We start from the raw sequence: 9970 nt of genomic DNA, 5'->3' as shown, positions 1-9970 counted from the left end.
AATTAAAACCTATTCTCACCCATTGCGTCTGAGGTACCATAATGTATGTGATTAGGCTGTATCACCAAGCTTTAATAATATTCCCCACTGTGAATATGTTCACGTCTTTTATTTACTTTGTAATACAGAGTGGTGGTGGACTATGATGCACTTAAAGAGAATACATCAAAGATAGCAGAATTGTTGAACTCTTGAACTATTCCTTTAATATAAAGTAATGTCTACTGTCTATGGGTTATAACCAGGTCAAGCAGAGGGTTTGTTTCAGTTTTGTTAAAAATTATCTAAAACTAGACAAGAAAAAAGCAAAGATTTGATTGATGCCTCAAAAATAAATCACATTTTGTGCAGCATAAATCCTATCCTATTAATCATCTTGCTACCTCTCAAGTTTATCTTGCGATTCTTTGTTGGTGTTCCAACCACCTGATTCGGAAACATGCCATAAATGTGTGAGCTGTTTGCTCTTAAATTGTTTTGCCATGACAATAAACCACTCCCAGGAGGAAAAACTGTATATTTGGGCCATGAGCACAGCATCATCCAGGCCGAAAGCGTGTCCTAAGGGTATAATCAATGTTTGAATATATTTAGCAAATGTGTATTCTACCTTTCCCACTTTTCTAAAACCTGTGAAGTGTTGAAAAGTTCGCAAGTGAAAACAGGAGAGAGTTCTTTCTTCGCCAGAGCCGTCCCAATATTTCTTCTTCATCTTCTTGGCAACAAGGCCTCCTCACTGTGATCTGCAAATATAGAGCAGGACTGGTTTCATCTGAGGAACTGCCATCGCTGGTGCTGAGCAGTGCAGACAGATTGAAAAGGCGCTGTATGCGTGACATCCACAGAGAGGGGCTGTGAGTCAGTGGATTTGGCCGGAATTGAGAGCCCGTGCCCGTTGAGAGATGGGGCTCACCTCGCTGTTACCCATAAATCCCAAATGCTCTCATTATTAAGTGAATTCATCTTGTCAGAAGCCAGGACGTGGCTCAATTTAGGCTCCAGATTGCTATCCAGCTTTATTGAGTGGTCTCTCTCCTCAGTCAGAGGGAGGAGTCGCCCTTGCCAAACGAGGCCGGCGCAATGACGGCCGCCATCGACATCTTTACAGCTTCATCCTCCACTGACTTTGCATACGCTTACGCCACACGCTCTCACATTGTGCTGAGTAACGGTGATTTGGTACCAAGGATTGGTTTTGTTATGGGGGAGAAAGTTTGTGTAAATGTGTGTGTTTGCTCAAAGTATGTCCACCTATGTGAAGTCATACTTTGGTTCCTTTGTTTTTGGCACCGAAATCACAATAAAATAACAGTCGACTGAGTTACTTTGATCGTTTTGACTGTTGTTTGCTTTCCCTGCAAATGCATCAAAATCAAAGTCCAGACGCACAAACCTGCCTCTGTGTTGGTGGATTTCTGTGGGTGGCTTGTCATTATTCTGCTTTGCATTCTCTTTAACATAGTTATCAGTGATAAAGGAGCCCTGTCTCCAATCCTGCTGGTTAGCAGACTAAAGCCAGCATGGCCACTGTTGCATCCATGCTTGTCACACTGGGTGTGTTATCATTAACGGAAGGCAGATAGCAGGGAGAACTGAAACACCAGGCAACTCCGCCGTCGATTTAGCAGCTGTCTCTTTCCTCCTCTCTCTCTGTCTGAAACGGTTAGGTGTGTTGTTCTTCAGTGTCGTAGAGCTCAGTGTGCTTTAAGGTTGCCGAATGGTCTGTGTGATAAGCTGGGGGAGGATTTATTTGTGATTGGGTTTATCCCTGGGTCTTTGTACTCTGCCAGAAGAAAATCAAATGCAGTTTTAGTTAGTTTTCTGTTTGTCCAGGCTCAGCTGGCCATTATGTAAAAGTAAGTAGGTAAAAGCATGGGGTTTTAATACTTCTTCATAGTCTTTTGTAATAATTTCTTGTAAACACACATGCATTCAGTGTTTGTCATCAAAATGATTTGCGTGGATGCGTGTCGCCGAACAAGGATCGTGGTGAATGCAGTTTTTTTTTATTCATCGTAACACATTTTCAGAGCTGATTTTTTTTTTTTAAATATGAAACCTGCACTGTGTATATCCATGTCTACATCAGAAGTATTCGTTTCAATATGTTGGTGATACATTGCTACCTTATTTGGCGCATTACCGCCACCAGCTGCCAATCAATGGAATAGTGTGAAACCAATGCAGGCAATCATGAAACATCTGTTTATTTTAGTGTTAACATTCTGACACGATAGTGACATTGAGTTAGAGATATTGGCTATACACCTACCACCAGTCTTTTTCTAATTACTAGCAAGTTCATCCGCTTTTAATGTTTTGTATAACATCCCCTTTCCACCACAGGGACTCTTCCAGGGGCCTGACCTGTGTTTTTAATCGGAGCCTGCCAAAGTTCCTGGTGTACAGCCTCACTGACGCAGTAAGCAAGTGTGAAACAGACTTTTAGGATGTTTTCACAACTGAATTTTTTTCAAACAAACATGAAGTTATACAGACTGTCACTGGACACTTGGAGGTGATGTCATCCTGCAACATCAGTATCAAGAATTATGAGACTGCAAATCAACCGCACATTATGAGTAATAACTAACAGCTAGATAAAAGATGAAAAAGATAAGTAATGTACAGCAATATTTCTGGGGGCATTTACAAAATATGACACAATCACAACAGACCAAAGTTTTAACTACTTATGTCTGATTTATCAATGAAAATTCGTGCTGATGTGCAGATGATGATATCCGTGAATATACCGTATACATCACTTACAAATATCGATTATAAGATAACTTTGTCTACAGTTCAAGACCAGCAGACAAATTGATTAGTAGTCTAGCTTTTGAAATCATGCTAAAAAATCCAAACATCAAGTGTTTGTTCTGTTTGCTTTAACACCACAAACAGAGTCCTCTTGGAAGCACACTGAGACCTTCCTTTTCAACTGATCTCGGTCAGGTTGTTTGGTCCGCACTAGAATTTCGATTCAGCTTTCAAACGAATTGTACTAACTGGACAAATGCATCAGGGTTTGTTCCTTTTTTAGATTCTTAGTTTAGTTCCTGTGGCTCCATAGATCCTGGATCTATTTGGTCAAAAAGTGCTATTAGCTTGTGTTTTGTTACAGCATTTTTCTGAAATGCAACATTTATTAGCAAGTGTTTTGTCTATTTTTTGTGCGTGCGTTTTTGTATGTTGCAGTATGTTGAACTCCCTCTGCCACCATGTTTGGGGTAGAAGGATTTTTTTCCCTTCATTTTGGACGTTTGCTCCTGTCCATGTTAGTACACAATGTTTCAAATACTGTGAAGACTTAAGTTAAAAGTTAAAGTCACTCTCCTTAATTCTTCCACACCTGCTTTACCAAATACAGAACATTTTGAAGTTCTTGAAAATAAACACATACTCGCTACTTTCCATGTGGTTTAGAACTTGCTCATACAGTCTACAACCTGCACAGGCATGCAGTAAACGCTGATACCTGCCACACACTCAGTGCACACAATATAAGCGATATCTCTCTAACCATTCACTTGCAGCTGCACCTCCCATTTACAGCAAGAGATCTCCCAGATAACCCACTATCTCACAAATTAGAATAGTCACTCAGCCAGCTCCTCTTCAGCAAATTCTTTAACGGCTGCAGATTTGTGACAGTCTCAACAACCAGGATTCAATTTAAATCTCCACTTGACATGCTGAGTATGAGATGGTGCTTTAGCACAATCTTTCTTGCAGAGGTGACAAGATTTTCCACCAAGGCAAGTCTTGGTGCTGAGTACAGTTTCTGATTTGAAAATGCTTTTATGTACAGAGCTTGACCTTGCATGCTTGTTTTACAATGCAGTCAAATTGGTGGCATTTTCAAACTGAGTGTAGCTACTGATGAGTTTCATAGTTGCACAGCTTTACTTCCTCATTAAGTCTAAATGTCAGGCACTGCCACAGATGGAAGAGCTAGAGTCATTAACCTAGCTTGTGACAGTAAACACAGGTACTGCCATCAACCATGAAGTGGTACAGGTAGAACAATTTGGGAGCAGATGTCAGCTTCACTGCCAGTGGAGAGCTCTTACAACCACGTCATAAACTTTGAAATCTCAGCTTAGTTCAAAATACTGCAAGTCATTGACCTTAAGGTATTGTGAGCAGTTTGCAACACAGTCATTCACTACCTCAGTGTCATGTGACTCAGCAGCTTTTATGAGAAATAAAAGATGTGAATCACAAAACAGAGATGAAAATGGAAATGCTGGGAAGTGTGCATTGAAAATGAACAAATGCTGGGTGCTCGCCACAAGTCATTAGAATTAATGAATCCGTATAATTAAGTGGTGAAATGTCTGACAGCAAATGTTTACAGCTTATCACTTACTTAATACAGAGGGGTTTCGTTGCAGCTAACATTATTAATGAATATATTCTATTCATTATTTTTATTGTTTAATCAGTAAATCGTTAAAATGGCCATGAATGTCACCCTGAGCCAAAGGTGGGTCACAGCAATTGCATGGCGTCTTAAACCAACAAAAGACAATTATATAAAATAGAGAATAGCTGCAAATGCTCATGTTTGAGAAGCTGGGACCAGCAAATGTTGGTCTTGGACTTTTAGGGATTAGTTATTTCTGAAAATTATTGCCATTTATTTACTGTATATGCCCATCTACTAACAAAGTAATGGACTTGTCATGTCAGCCCTATATCCACTGCAGTTTCATGTTTTCAGTCAAATTTAGTGTTCATTAATACACAGAAAATTAATCCACAACTGTATTGATAATCAATGAATACTTTCAAGCATTTTTCAAGACAATATTCCAAACATTTTCCATCTAGCTTCATCCTCAAATAAGAGGTTTTGCTGCTATATCTTTTGGTTTGGACAAAGCAAGCAGTATGAAGATGTAATCTTTGACTATGGAAAAAAGTGCACTTTTCAGTATTTTCCGACATTTTATGGACATAAATCTGCAGATAAATTGATTTTGAAATAATCTGGCTATTTGCAGTTCAAAACAAAATAACTTGAGACAGCAACAGTACCCCAGCATTGTATATGGTGCTGTGTGATCATTGTAAATGTTTATAGTGACATTCTCTAATTACCACTCTATCCATGTCTTTGCACCTCAGTAATCCTACCATCTTCGTACCATATATGTGTAAGTATGGCATCATGAAACATTCCCACATGATTTGAAGAAGGATAATGCTGATGATTATGATGACAATAGTGGTGATGGGAGCAGTGAGAGTGGACAAGGATAAAGGCATGGTCACAGAGGGGTACAATAGAGACTGCAGTGAGAGCTATGTTGAGGTTTCAGTGACACCTGCTGGAAGCGTGACAAGTAACCCCTGTAACTGCAACGTGTATCTGAATTTGGCCAGTAGTAAGGTGTCACTTTCTTTCCTCTGTCAGTTTGACCACTAGGGACATTTACATTTCCTCTTGATGAACTAGTGTACATCTTGTGAAACAGCAAGGTAAACAGGGATTACTGAGTGCACATAATAAAACAAAGGGATATAATCCATGGCACCAGCATGTATAAATGCTGCTGTGGCCTACTGGATATACAGTGGCATACAGGACTGTGAGTAGCCTGACAATGCACAGACATGATGTAACACCGCCATCTACTGTTTAAAATATATAAATCAGAGGTAAATGTCACCAAATATTGACTTTCCTAGAGGCTGCTTCCACATTCAAAAGCAGTTAGTTGTACATAAAGTGCATTTGGTGCAGATCCTGATATTTTATGATATTGTATGTTATGTTAGAATAAACGGGGACTGTGACCTAATGTAATTTACTTGGGTATGCAAGGTATCTGTGGCACCATTTCATGGCTACATTACATCCTAAATGATTAACTGGTCCCAGGACTGGACAGTATAACAGGAACTGCAGATATTTATTATGCCAGAAGTTGACGTGTTTTATTGCATCAGACCATCCAGATGACATCCTAAAATTTCTTGTTTTGTCCACAACCCAAATATATTCTAGTTTACTGTCTCAGAGGAATAAAGACACCAGAACATATTCACATTTAAGAAGCTGAAATAAAATAATTTTTCTTTAAAAAAAATTACTCAAACCAATTAATTGATTATCCAAATAACTGGGCATTAATTTAAAAGTCAACAACTAATATATTATTCGATTAATCATTGCAGCTCTACAACACGGTAACAAAATCTGTTTTCTTTCATCTTAAAAACCTTTTTCCAAAGTTACACCATGCATTGTAACAAGGAATGCATCAAGTGACTCCAATGAATCTCAAGTGACTGCCACATAATGACTCTCATGTGACATGCGAAGATTACAAAGTGCCTGGAACAACCAGTTTGAACAAAAAAAGGCTTCTAAAAAACTACCTTTTTACCCAGCACTTAAATAAAATTTTCATTATATACATTATCTTTCAATGTATCCTTAACCTCTGCTTTGTCCTGTATTTCTCCCTGTTTACTTTGATTCTATAACCTGTTATACTGAGACAAAATAAATCTACCTACCTACCTATACATTGTTGGATAATTTTGTCAAATTGAATTACTTTCAATTATGTTAAACTCTGTACAAACACTCACACTGTTACATTGGGTCATTTACAGTTGGCCTTTCTTCTTTTTTTTCTAATTAAACGCAGAATTTGGTTGTATTGGTGCTGCAAAACTTATTTCAAACAGTTGGCAGGACATAATTTAAGCAAACTGGTAATAGTATATGGTAATAGTTTACAAATAATCATCTTTGTTTTTTCATTGAAAACTAGTGTTATGTTTCAGCAAATTTGACCCACTAACCTGCAGTCCCCCATAGATCATATGCTGCGTTTAAAATAATTTATACCATGAAATGTGCCGTGAAAATCTTGACTTGCACCTCAGGGTCCAAATAAATTGAATGCCCAAAGTAAATTAAATGTAAGGAAATAATACAACGTAATTGGTATACACCAGAGTAATTTTGCAGTTGCAGGAAAATGCATGTTTCAGAGACACTGCAGAGTTTAGTATGTTTAAAATTTGATGGCAAATGCTCTCACAGCCAGAAGGTTGTGGGTTCAAACCCTGGTTGCCCTGGCCTTTCTGTGTGGAGTTCGCATGTTCTGTCTGTGTGGGTTCTCTCTGGGTGCTCTGGCTTCCTGCCACTCTCCAAAGACATGTGGACTAGGTTAATTGGTGACCCTAAATTATCCTTAGGTGTGAGTGGTTGTTTGTCTATGTGTGGTCCTGTGATGGACGGATGGATGGATGTCTATGAATTCATTTTGAAACTTTATGGATTAAATAACCAGATAACCAGATGTACTTGTCTTATCCACCACATTTAATACATCATAATCACATTGATGCTAAAATGATATAAAAATCCATACAATCATGTAAAATTGCCATAAAGCGTTTGCTCATTGATTTGTATCATTAAGATAAGATATACTTTATTGTCCCCAAAGGGAAATTTGTTTTGGACTCTGTCCGTTCTGCAGCTTTACAAAGACAACACAAAATACAGAATACATGTACAGAATACAATACATTGCTCAACACACCCAGTGTAAACAGCATGGTTTGGCAAATGGATATTTTCTCTTGATATATCATCATATCACCCAAGTCTCACGCAAATTGCAGTTTAGTGACATTAAATTCTCAACACAAACACACAGGTGGTGATGGGGCAGTGGATAAGACGCATGCCTTTGGTGTGAAAGACCTGTTTTTTTTTAATTCCCACTGTGACACATTCCCCAATGTGTCCCTGAGCAAGACACTTAACCCCTAGTTGCTCCAGAGGCATGTGACCTCTGACATATATAGCATCAACATCACAATCTTCAGTAAGTACAAATAGACTCCACATATCTGTGGTATATGGAGTGCAGCTCAGCAAGGTATCATGGTATTGTCTACCCTTATTCCATCTCCACTCCACATGTGTGAACTAGAAATGGAATTTCTTATTATTGCCTGACATATGGGTGCTTCATGTTGACCAAAATATAACTCAATATAAACAATATAAAATCTTGCCTCACACACAGAACCTAGTGGCGTGACTGCAAGCCAACACAATATAATCGCATTATTATAATTCCACCACAAGTTAATATACAATAACACTGAGTCATTTCTCTGCCCTAGATGGCTGACTGTATGCAGGCAAAGCTTCACTCATAAGCACCTGAATGCCAATACAGGATTCAATCAGCTGCAGGGAAAGTAGAGACAGTCTAACTCATTGCACACCAGTGAATCAATCACCATGCATCTGTTTCTGATAAATCATAACAAATGGTCTATTTTCCATCAATTTCACACCTATATAAAACCTAAATTACACTACATGGCAGCTGCAATTCACACACTGAAACTAAACAGAGACCCCCACTTGCTAACTGATTAGCAAAGCATTGATGATGCAGAATCACAAACTGCTGCACTGCTCATTAAACCAGCAATAAACATTAAAGAGGCTATAACAGAGCGAGCTGTCTCACCCTGAAGCAGGTGTTTGTTCTCTGCCTTCCTGTGTAGAGAAGCAGGCATAACATTATGAGGCACTGAGCAGATTTTTCTTTGTATTTGTTTACTCTTCAAGCCAAATGTCCCAACTTGAAAACATAAAGCTCTCACAGGTGTGCACTAGTTAAGCTAGGTGGTTGCAAAGGTTAGGTGATAACTTTCTCCCCGAGACTCCAGGTTTTAACCTCCTGAACTGTGCTCAAAATCTGTATTTTCACCATCTTCCTAAGTGAAATTGTCTGTTGTTTCAATTAATGTGTCAGTTCAGTTTCCACAACCCTCAGTTTGGTTCATATTAGGTAATTCTGTGGCTTGGTTAACCTGCCATCTAAAATTTGTCATACAAATGAAAGAAGCTCTATGCTCATTACTCTGTGCTGGGCAAGAGTAAATGTGGAGTTGATAATGATGGACATAGAGCGGTGGAATGTAACTAAGTACATTTACCCAAATATTGTACCAAGTGCAAAGTCTAGGTACTTGTACTTTGCTTGAATATTTTCATTCTGTGCAACTTTATACTTAATATTGTACTTTCTACTCCACTACATTTGTCTGAGCTTCAGTTACTAGTTACTTTCAGATTACAGTTTTTTATACCCATCCTGGGGTGAATTTGTTTTGGTTTTTTTCTCGATAAACTGAAGGACTAGCTGGTTCTTTATGGGGGTGATAACATGTTTCTACTTTAATTAACTATTAAGAAGCCCTCTTGGATTACCAGAACAAGACATTTGCTGATAATACTTCCATTCTTTTACAGTGAGATTAAGTGAGGTTTTGAATGCAGAACCTTTACTTGGTGTGGAGTATTTTCACAGTAGCTGACTGGAATACTTCTTCCACAACTGAGTATGCTGTACTTTGTCAACTTCAGCTTCTTATATATGTCTATTATGATTATCTGACTTGTTTCATATACACTGTTTAAGTACTGCACACCTATACATACTAACTCTTTAAAAGGTGACAGGGGGGATAGGTAGCAACGTAGCCCATTGATGGCCATGCTTCAGATACCTCACTCTCATACCCTGAGTGAAGTCCCCATTATTAAAAGCATGCTTGACCTTTCGCCAGGCACACAATTAAACAGGTGATAATAATGCTTCTGCCGTGATTAACAATTTTATCTGTGCCACTCACTCCGTCAGTATTAGAGGTTCAAGGGGTTTTATTGGTTCTGACCTCATTCCAAAATTCATTATAACTTTTAATTGGCAATTGCCTTGCAAACATTGGCAATATGCCCTTTTGTATTCTAATTTCTTTTCATTTTGACTCCAGCAGACACAGTACAACATTTTTAGTTTTTGCATTTATCACAACTCACTTACCAGCATGTCTGGCATACTTAGTTTACTTTTTTTTTTACTAAGGCCAGACCAGTCAAACCTTAATAGCAATTCACATATGGTCTGTA

This window comes from Micropterus salmoides, unplaced genomic scaffold (assembly GCF_014851395.1).
Source record: "Micropterus salmoides isolate LMB-PRFRI ecotype aquatic unplaced genomic scaffold, ASM1485139v1 Ms_hic_scaffold_18, whole genome shotgun sequence".
NCBI classification, from domain to species: Eukaryota; Metazoa; Chordata; class Actinopteri; order Centrarchiformes; family Centrarchidae; genus Micropterus; species Micropterus salmoides.
This window is presented reverse-complemented; position numbering follows the sequence as displayed.